At 38.0% G+C, this 10039-nt stretch overlaps 1 pseudogene; it reads left to right on the plus strand.

Moving 5' to 3' along the window:
- The first annotated feature begins 310 nt into the window (after positions 1–310).
- LOC120109763 lies at positions 311–6081 on the plus strand (annotated as a pseudogene).
- The last annotated feature ends 3958 nt before the right edge of the window (positions 6082–10039 follow it).

Below are 10039 nucleotides of genomic sequence, written 5' to 3' on the forward strand. Positions count from 1 at the left end.
TGTAAAAATGGAACTTCTTCCTTTATCTGGAGGATACATTTATTCTTTTCTGTTACCATAAGTTCGTATCAACTTAGCAGGGCCGAGACAACTTAAACATCCTTGGCTTTTTCTTACTCTATTTGGATGAAAACAAATTGCGCTTCAGTTATTCTAGTTGCAATATTCCATAACTCCATATGACTGCGTATGTGTATTATCAATGCTCCTCTGTGTATGACTATGTATCTGATTGAATACTGAAATGCAATTCCACTGATCTGACTCTCTTAATGTTTGTAGCTGTACTGCATGTTTGACTGCATGCCATTTGAGTTGGTCTCCCATGGCAAACTGTTACTTTGTTCTCATATCTTATTGCATATTTTACAGGGGTTATAATATTGGAGTTCGATTGATTGATGAATTTCTAGCCAAGTCCAATGTATCCAGATGTGTTGACTTCAAGGAAACAGCTGATATAATTGCAAAGGTGTTTTTCAGATTAACTATCTTGATATGTGTTTGAAGATTTGCACATATACGGTTATTTGAATTTGCAATTGAACACACTCAGTCGACATTTCCATTTGATTTGAGCATGATCTCTCTCTGTCTCTCTCTGTATCTCTCTCTCTATAAGCTGGTTTTTGCTCATCTGTAGACATACATTATAGAATTTGGTTACATGAACCATTTTTTGGTTTAGTTTGCATCTCTCATTTATGTAGAAGTATTTCGTTTTTATAAGTGAGTTGCTTGAATTATTGCTCCCATCATGTTAGTGTAGATTTCGCTTCTCTTCACTCTATCTCTTGCATAAAATCAAACTAATAATTCTTCGCTGGTTCCTGATCTGGAAGCTTCCTATCCTATTTTGTAGAAGATTTCATGATCTCCATCATACATTTGGTTCATTTAAGTATGCTAATCTCATTGGTTCCCACTAATTACTCGCTGCTGATTTGACCACTCTTGTATCTATAATTTATGCTCACACAGTGACAGTTGCGATCAGCTCAAGGCTTTTGGTTGGCTTTATGATAGTTTTTCACACTGATGCATTGATGGTCTTGTCACCAGAACTTTGGTGATGCTTATTCTGCTTGTAAGATTTGCATACTCCATAACTTCTTCAATCTTCACCATCCATGATTGTTTTTATAGTTTGACACTTATATTCTCCGAGACATATCCTCATCATCTGTGATAATTGCACCCACAGCTTCACTAGAATCATTATTTGGGCCTTAGGTAACTTCTTCTCAAATCTCTTGTAGTTCAAAATAGTGCTTAACAGTAAAACAATCATAGATCCATTAATTCGCAATAAATCATTAGTTTCATAATATCGTATGTTTGATTCTTAATTTTAAGAAAACATGATATCATCAATATTTAATACTATTTTTATATTTTCACAATACCAAAAAATAAGTAAAAATTTGAAAATTAGTAAGGAGTATAAGACTTACCTCTTTCATCTTAGACCATCAAACTTCATTAGGCAATTTAGTTAATCTTATTAAATACATTAAAAGCGAGATTAATTTCTATTCGAATTAAAATAATAAAGAAAGGAGATGGTTGGTCGGGTGACAGTCTTCGGCGGTTCTAGTTGGTCAGACCTGATCGATTCGATCAATAAATCATAAGGCATGGACTCGATCAGGCTAAGGTTAATCAATATGGTCCATTAATGAAAGTTTCAAGGACACTTAACAGGCCAGGCTGATCGATCTAGTAGGCAACTCGGGCACCAGGGCAGATTAGGGCCCTTTACAGGGGTCAACTCGGGTTCACAGATAGGTCGACAGGATCCGATACTGGGTTTCTTAGATCTTCTAGAGAGAAAGTAGAGAGAGAAAGTGGAGAAAGGAGAGAAAATAGAGATAAAAATGGATAGGAGAGAGAAGGTGGAGAGAGAGATGGCTCTCTCTCTCTTCTCTTCTTTCTTTTTTCTTCTTTCTTTCTTCTTTCTTGGAAGCAAGTGGGTGGCTCAAGGTGGCTGCCGCGGTCGAGGTCCAGTAGGTGATAGTCGGAGGCGGTGGAGGGCAATGTTGGGCAGGGTGGCAACGGCGGCCGGCAACAATCAACCCCAAAACAGTGCCGAATAGGGGGCAAGGGCTCGGTGATCTCGGATCCCAATCTGCTCGTCGGCGATTGGGAGGTCCGGCTTTGGCCAGGGGCCGATGTAGGGAAGGGCTAAGGCCCTCGACGAGGGATGCGGTGACGGTGGTGGTCGGAAGAAGTGAGCTGAAACAGAGCTCCCCGTGCCGGAAGGATTCTGGCAATTTGTCGGCTCTAATCCAAGGGAATGAAAGCCAAAGCACTAAGAAAGAAAGAGGAAATGAAGAACTCATACCTCGGTCTGGCGAGGCTTTTCACGGCTCTTTTTGGCCAGGAAACGAGGAAGAAGGCTCGGAGAAGAAGCTTGGAATCGGCAACTATTCTTGACAATTTTCGGTGGAGGAAATCCAAGGAGGAGGGAGGTTAAATAGGCGAAGTCTTCGAGTCTTAGATATACTCAGATTGCCCTAGGAGTCCTCGATTTTCGCCGGATTCGGAGGAGGAAGAAGACTTCTATCGGAGTCTTCTTCTCTGCTGCTTTGTGCCACAGGGCACAATGTGGCTTTGGGATCGGAGTCTTCAGGCCGGCCCACAGGCCCAAGGCAAGTTCGGGCCGGTCATTGGACCGGGCCCTCACACATATTATCTCCTAAAGTTGCTAGAGCATGGACATTTCTACTTGACAAATAAAGCCTATGCTTTTCTTTTTGCTTCACTTTCCCATTTACACTGTTGAGTACAAGTTAACCTTTTCTTTTCTTTTTGCTTCACTTGACAAATAAACTACTTTTCTTTTAGGAATTATAATGGTGGAAGCCAGGCCAAATGCTAGAGTGACTAGTGTGTGATAATACTTAGTTGGCGATACCTTCATATTTGGATCCTATTCTTTCTTTCTAAATGATTACTTAGCAGGTCAAGTTCTTGTTAGGTAATCCACTGGTTGTTCAGCGTCATTCTTGTGGTGATAAGATTTGTTAGGGCTATTACCCCCCCTGATGAAGCATTTGGTTTTTTGGTGTCACGTGAGTTGTCTTCAGGTTATTTTGGTTCTGATTTATTTGAACGTTGCTTCATCTTTGTGCATTTGGTTCATTGTTGTTGTGGACTATATCTTGTTTGATTTTGCCTCCTGAAGGGCTGAGGTTTGCATTCTGATGAATGAGCCAACAATTTTCAGTTAGCTATTATGGTATAGAAAACAAAAATAATTGATAATTCTTGATTGTGCTGAGGTTAAAAATAGTTGCATCATCCTTCCTACCAATAATATGCTCAGACTCATTAATGAGGTGAATAGCATATGGCTTTGATTGGCTTGTATGTAAGAATAAGTTGACTATGAATATAGATGGTTCAGATGGAGCTATACAATGAATTTTCGTTGAAGCCTTATTAGCCTATCTTACATTTTCTTTTTGGCTTGTCTTGAAATATGTTTCTTTCACAGACATGCAGTCTTAGTTCAATACTAGTCTCCCGCAACATTTTGTGAATACGTTATTTGTTACAGGCCTAATAGTGCTCCTGAAACAGGTTGGTTTCAAAATGTTCTTAGGGGTGACTGCTACTGTGACCAACTGGAATGCTGAGGGGACAACTTGCAGCCTCGTTTTGGAGGATAATCCCTTGGTAGACTTTGTGGAACTTCCTGATACATGCCAAGGTCTTCACTACTGTAACATCTTGAGTGGGGTTCTAAGAGGTGCATTGGAGATGGTTGGTTTCTTACTTTTAATTAGCTTCCCTTTTTTATTCCAGCTTGTCACAGCATCTCAGCTTCTATCTTACTTTTCTTGTTTAACACACATCATGTTTTTGTTGTCATAAGTTTTTTTTTCTTTTTATGGTACAAAGGGTGCTGAGTGCTTTAGAAGCCTGTTTCCACTATACCAGATGCTGGTGCTTTCACCCCATCTTAAGATTGGTATCTACTATCTATCGGTAGTGCTATTCTGTTGAAGTTAACTACTGAAAGTCAATAAGAAATTCATTATTCAGACAGTAAGCAGGTAGAGCTATTAACGGGCCGAGCTGCTCGGGCTCGGGTTGGGCCGCTCGGTAAAAGTCCGGCTTGAGCTCAGCTCGTTAGTCAAACAACGAGCCCGAGCCCAAAATGAGGCCCGTTTAAATCTGAGCCCGAGCTCGAGCTGAGCCCAAGTAGCTCACGAGCCCAAATGAGGCTCAGTCCAATTAACAATTTAATTGGTCCCAATTAAACTTGGACTCAACCCAATTAAATTTTATTTGGCTTAATCAATTTAAATCCCAATCTGATTGAACCCAGTTGGATTTAAATCAGACCCAACCCGAGCTAACCCAAATCCATTTAATTTCTTTTAATCAGATTGGATTGGTTCGGGTTCGGACTTAACCCGTTAATTCGAACCCAACCCGTTAACCCATTCCCTCCTGCTCTTTCTTTTTCTTTTCTTCTCCTTTTTTCTCGGTTTCTCAGAACCTTCCAGCGAGGCCCCTTCTTTCTTCTCCCTTTCTCCCCCTTTCTTTCCTCTCTTTCCCGACTCATCCTTCCCGTTCTAACGCGGCAGAGGAGGGGAGGAGAAGTCCTCCTCCATCGGCGAATTAGGGAGGGAGTCCCTGCGCATGGGAGGGTCGGGCCACGGCCAGTGGCGCCCGCGGTCGAGCCTGCACCTACGGCCGTGCCTGTGGCCGACGCCCTTGCCGGCGGTGCTCGCGGCCGAAGCTGGCCGCCGCCCGCACGCGACGACGAACCGGTGAGTCCTCTTTTCTTTTTTCTTTCTTTCTTTCCTTCTTTCTTCTCTTCTTCTTCTTTTCTTTCTTTCTTTCCTTCCTTCGTTCTTCTCTCCGACGACGAACTAAGCTCGGGGATGGGGATGGGGATGGGGCAGGCTCGGGCTCGGGCTCGCGCATGGGTTCGGGCTCGGGCAAACGAGCTTTACGAGCTCAAGCCCGAGCCTTTGCTATGCTAAGCAATCCTGAGCTCGAGCCCAATATAGAGCTCGGTACCGAGCCCGAGCCCGAGCCCGAAATTTTGTGAAACGAGCCAAGCCAAAGCCGAGCTCGGGCTCGGCTCGGCTCGGCTCGTTAACAGCCCTAAAGCAGGTTCCTCTAGATGGAGTGTAAAATCTATCTAGATAAAGTAACTTATTTTGCATATTAATTGGTATCTTGATAATGCAGTTCAAATACAATTTTAGCAACTATATTCTCTGAAGGGAAAAGTGTTCCTCATTTGATGAATAGGCAATAACATATCATCTCTCTTTAGCTAGCATTATTTCATACGATGAGTATGCCAGGATAATTTCTAAGATTGATGAAGATTATATGGGTTTGCCAATAGGTAGCAGTTTGAAATACAAACTCAAATTTTTGTCATCATTATGTTTAATGTCAAGAGCATAATCGGTTTGCTTTCTTATATATCCCTACAGACAGTAGATGTGTTATACCTTTCTAGAAGAGGTCATCCCTTTCTTTATCCTGTATTCTCTGTATCTTTCCAAGAATTGAAGAGGGAAGGTCTTGGTAATTTCCCCTTGGATGACTACAGTATGTCAAATTGTGAAGTGGAGATTAGACATTTGCTCTCCAAATTTTAGTTCAGCTGCTGAGACTTGCAAAATTTTACTTAAGACATAAAATACTTCACATGGTTACAATTACTGCTTGCCCAAGATTATTATCATTACATGAATGTATCATGAATTGTATAACGTTATATGGTTCTGTATGCACTCTATTTTGTTTGTTGTTTAGAGTGATCTGCTGCTGTTGATTTAGGTGTCAATGAAGACTGAAGTCACCTGGGTTCGGGATATGCTTACATGGTGATGATGCATATGAGCTGCAAGTAAAACTTGTAAAGCAAGTTCCAGAGGAGTACCCATACAAAGATGATGACTAACTTGATACTGTGCAACCACAAGTTCTTTTGGTTCTCTTATAATCATCTATATTTGTACTTGTGATATTAGTTCTGCCAACTTCTTTGAAGACGTTTCCCTTTAACATGATATAGAAAGAAATGGTTTGATGTTATTCTTTGCTCATTTCTCGAACATTTTATAGTTAATTCTAGGTCAAGCCCCATTACCCCTTTAATTTATAAAGCCAGTTGTTCTCCAAAGCTCCACTCATTTGAGCTCATTAGCAACTATTCTTTTTATCTCACAGATGGGAGTGATAGATCAAATTAATTAAGCTGGGTTAATAGCATGATACCAAAATTAGTGCATATTATGTTAGTAGTTGTGTGCACATACTGCCAAAACTAGTGTACATTAAGCCAATTTTTACTGTTATTTTGTGTTTGAACTACTACATATATAGCTTGCATTAGTGCATATAGTGATAGAACAATATGCAAGAACTATTGGAGTTTTTTCAAGAAATTGAAAATTATATTTCGGTAATCTGAAAAACAGAAGCTTTTTACAATTCCAAAAAAGATAGAGATTACGATCCTAAAAAATATTATAAAATCACATATTTTGGTGGTATTTTAGTATGTCCATTAATAGGATGAAAAAAAGTGGATGACTTTCAATAGTATATTTTGATGTTATTTTGATGTGAGCATGAAAAACTTATTAAATTTTAGGTTTTATAAATATTTCAAGATATTACCAAAACATGATCAACTTTACAGAAACATGTTCAATTGTTCGGATTTTCAAATTATATTCATATTATGTTTTTCGGCAATATCGTAATTACTAGTATTTATTTGTTCATTTGCTTGATTCATAGCTTACGGGAAATCAAAAATCATTTGATTTATGAGTTTTAGGTATTTTAAGTGATACAGATTATGACAAATGATGTGATACTTTGAGTTGGATGGCTATTATAGATTTTTTTTAAAATATTTAATACTAATATTAATTCTAGCTATTTTCTAGCAAACCATAGACCTAAGGCATGCTATTATGTGTTAAAATTTTTGTATCCACTTAATACACAGGTGGTGGACCTGTATACATGATATTTTATGAGTTTTGCATGAAAATTAACAGTCATTTTTTCACATATTTTCATCTGTTTGACCACAACAACCTCAACCATGGGCATGACCACTTTACATATGATCAACCATGGAGCCCTATTTTTGCAAGAAGGCTATAATAAGAATTGAGAAGAAATTTAAGGTCGATTGACACTAACTCTAGAACACATAATGCAATAGCCTTGTTTTCATGAGTTCACATGCTTGTCCATATAATAAATTAATTAAAATAAACATGTTTTGCACTTTGCTTTAAGATATGCCACTTAAAATATATAAGCTTTTAGTGTCAACTAGTGTAGTTGAGGATAGTCCCAACAACCTAGATTCAAGTCCCACCCCCATCCTGTTTTGGCTAGGTTTTCTCCCGTGCTAGTTCTTAAAAAAAGATTTTGATTGCTAATGTCGATTTACCCCAGGGCAGAATTAACAGTGATTCTCGTATTGGTTCTAATAGTTTTGAGATAGAGAGAGGGCTAAGAAATAATGATAGTGGTAGTTAAGGCCGCAAGTGGATTGTATTGAAGAAACATGGATATCGATCACTAAGTGACATGATTTGAAGATAATTTTTATTTTAGTAATAAATGCTACGTAGTTAACCATCAATTTTTATCGTTAAAGATAATTTATACATGATTAATTCAGATCGCATTGGTAGTAATTTTTACATGTTTGGTTGTTTTGTTGTCTTGTATAATCTATTTAGTATGTACATAACCAAATTTTATATTTATTAAATAAAATACTTCTTCTTTGTTTATGTTTGGGTTATTCCTAAACCAATATAAATGGAAAATGCAATGAACTAATTAAATAAATTATAAATCCAATTTGCTTCAACTTGAATGGTAATGGATTATGGCTCCAATTTAAATTTCTATCCCGTTCAATAACAGATTGGACTTGGATTATGCCAAACATTGACCCAATCCGACAATATATGACCTTGGTGGTAATTACATATAATGGTTAGTGGAGTGAGAGAGGGTAGGAGAACACTGACCAGAGGGAAATATAGTATAACTATTTTTATGAGTAGAGTTATATGGCTTTAATTGGGAGCAAATACATAGGTTGTTTCTTTAAAAAATGATAGTTTTTTCTTAGATTATATTTGCACTACAGTATTTTTATCATTTGAGCATGCCATGAATACAATCTTTTTCTACAACTTCTTCTTTGTTGCAACAATGATAGATATTAAATAATCAAAACATCTTGCTACATATATTACTACCTCATAAAAGTATTATTTTCTAGAAGAGATAACTTATTGGCTTTCGATGGAGCAAAATAGCTCGACCAGTTTTAATTGTATAGTGTTGTCTTCAAAATTCACTATGACCTAGCACATGTAATGCACATATTATTTTATCTTTAGTAAAAATAAAACTTGCATACATGAATAATAAATACTAGAAAAAAGACTCAAACCTTAGATCTTATGGTTAGCAACCATAAGGAGAAGGAAAAATGTACGGATAGAATGTGGGATAGGGAGAGGCAGTATAAAGAAACCCATAGGATGAGAAAGTGGGGTGGGGGAATATAGATAGGCAGGACATTGTCATGGATACATAATGATGCATAATAGGAGTTGGCATTATATAGTACTAGAATGTGGCATGTGTGATGCATATATTATTTTAATTTTTGATAAAAATAAAATTTATGTAAAGAAATAATAAATGCTGGAAGAATAACTCAAATCTTTGATCTTGTGGTTAAACATGAAAAATAAAGAGGTGGAAAAGAAGTTAGATGTGAAAAGGGGAGGGGGGGAACATGGATGATAAGACAAGCATCATGCACTAGCACATCATGGGAGTTTGTGTTACTATCAGCCACTGAGTGCAATATTACCTATTAACAATGTCAAACTAGAGCACTTTATGAAGCATGATACTAAAAATATTTATCATTATGAAAATACATCTAACAAGAATAAATAAATGACTACGACACTAAGAATGAGAATATGTATCACCCTTTGCTATTTGAGTGGGGGGATGGAGGTTTGGTTTTGGTTGGAGTTCGCCCATGCGGGTGGATATAGGGTAGAAAAGTAGAGATCAGAATGTCCTAATAGAGAAAGAGAGAGAGAGAGACCAATGATGTTAATATATAATTCTAACATAAACTTCCATAGATCCTTCATATTAGTTATATCATCCGACTTCTCTAGGCATAGTCATCAAAGTATACAATTGAAAGAGAGAATTTTGTGTCTGCAACACTATTTTCTTTAATATTGGTGAATTTTTTTTATTAAACTTGAAATATCAATGCATGCAACTGCAAGGTGCTTGCTTGGACGGTACCATCCTTTTTTGCTTATACAAGAGAATGGAGATTAGATTCTGATTAGAATCAACCTTCAAGGGTGGGGTGGCTATAGGATAGAAAAGGACATGTCTTGAGTCGTCGTGCACGGTTGATCCAATACATGGCTACGATGCATTGATTATAAAGCATCCTCGAGCGGTATCTTAACTCCACACTTCTCCTTATTCAAGGTTCTTACTATAATAATATTCAAGGAGACTAATAATATTCAGGGGACTAGGAGAGTCCACCATTATGCCACTGCCTCCTTTGCAGGTAGATGGTTTTACTAGTTAGGATTATAGGCTACCTAATGATATCTCACCCCACCATCTATTCGGATAACAAACTCCATTCCATCCTCAACCCATCTCTAGTTAACCATTGTTAGATTTTACATGCATGGCACATGTGACTAATAAAAAGTAATATATTTTGGCTGAAAAAAGGAACAAAAAGGAGAAATCGAAGGAACCCTAAACCCAATTGTTGCCTCTCCCCAGTCCACCACCGGACCTCAACTCCATCTTGTAGGCCTTCTCCCTCCTCAAAGCCAACCCCACCGCCTCGACTCCATTGCCGAACTTTGAGTTATATGCGAAGATTTAACATCATCCAATGTTAAGCATCCAACCTTTTTGATAAGAGCAATAGGGTTCTCTCTTCTACCAC

Source organism: Phoenix dactylifera, unplaced genomic scaffold (genome assembly GCF_009389715.1).
Source record: "Phoenix dactylifera cultivar Barhee BC4 unplaced genomic scaffold, palm_55x_up_171113_PBpolish2nd_filt_p 002715F, whole genome shotgun sequence".
Lineage (NCBI taxonomy): Eukaryota > Viridiplantae > Streptophyta > Magnoliopsida > Arecales > Arecaceae > Phoenix > Phoenix dactylifera.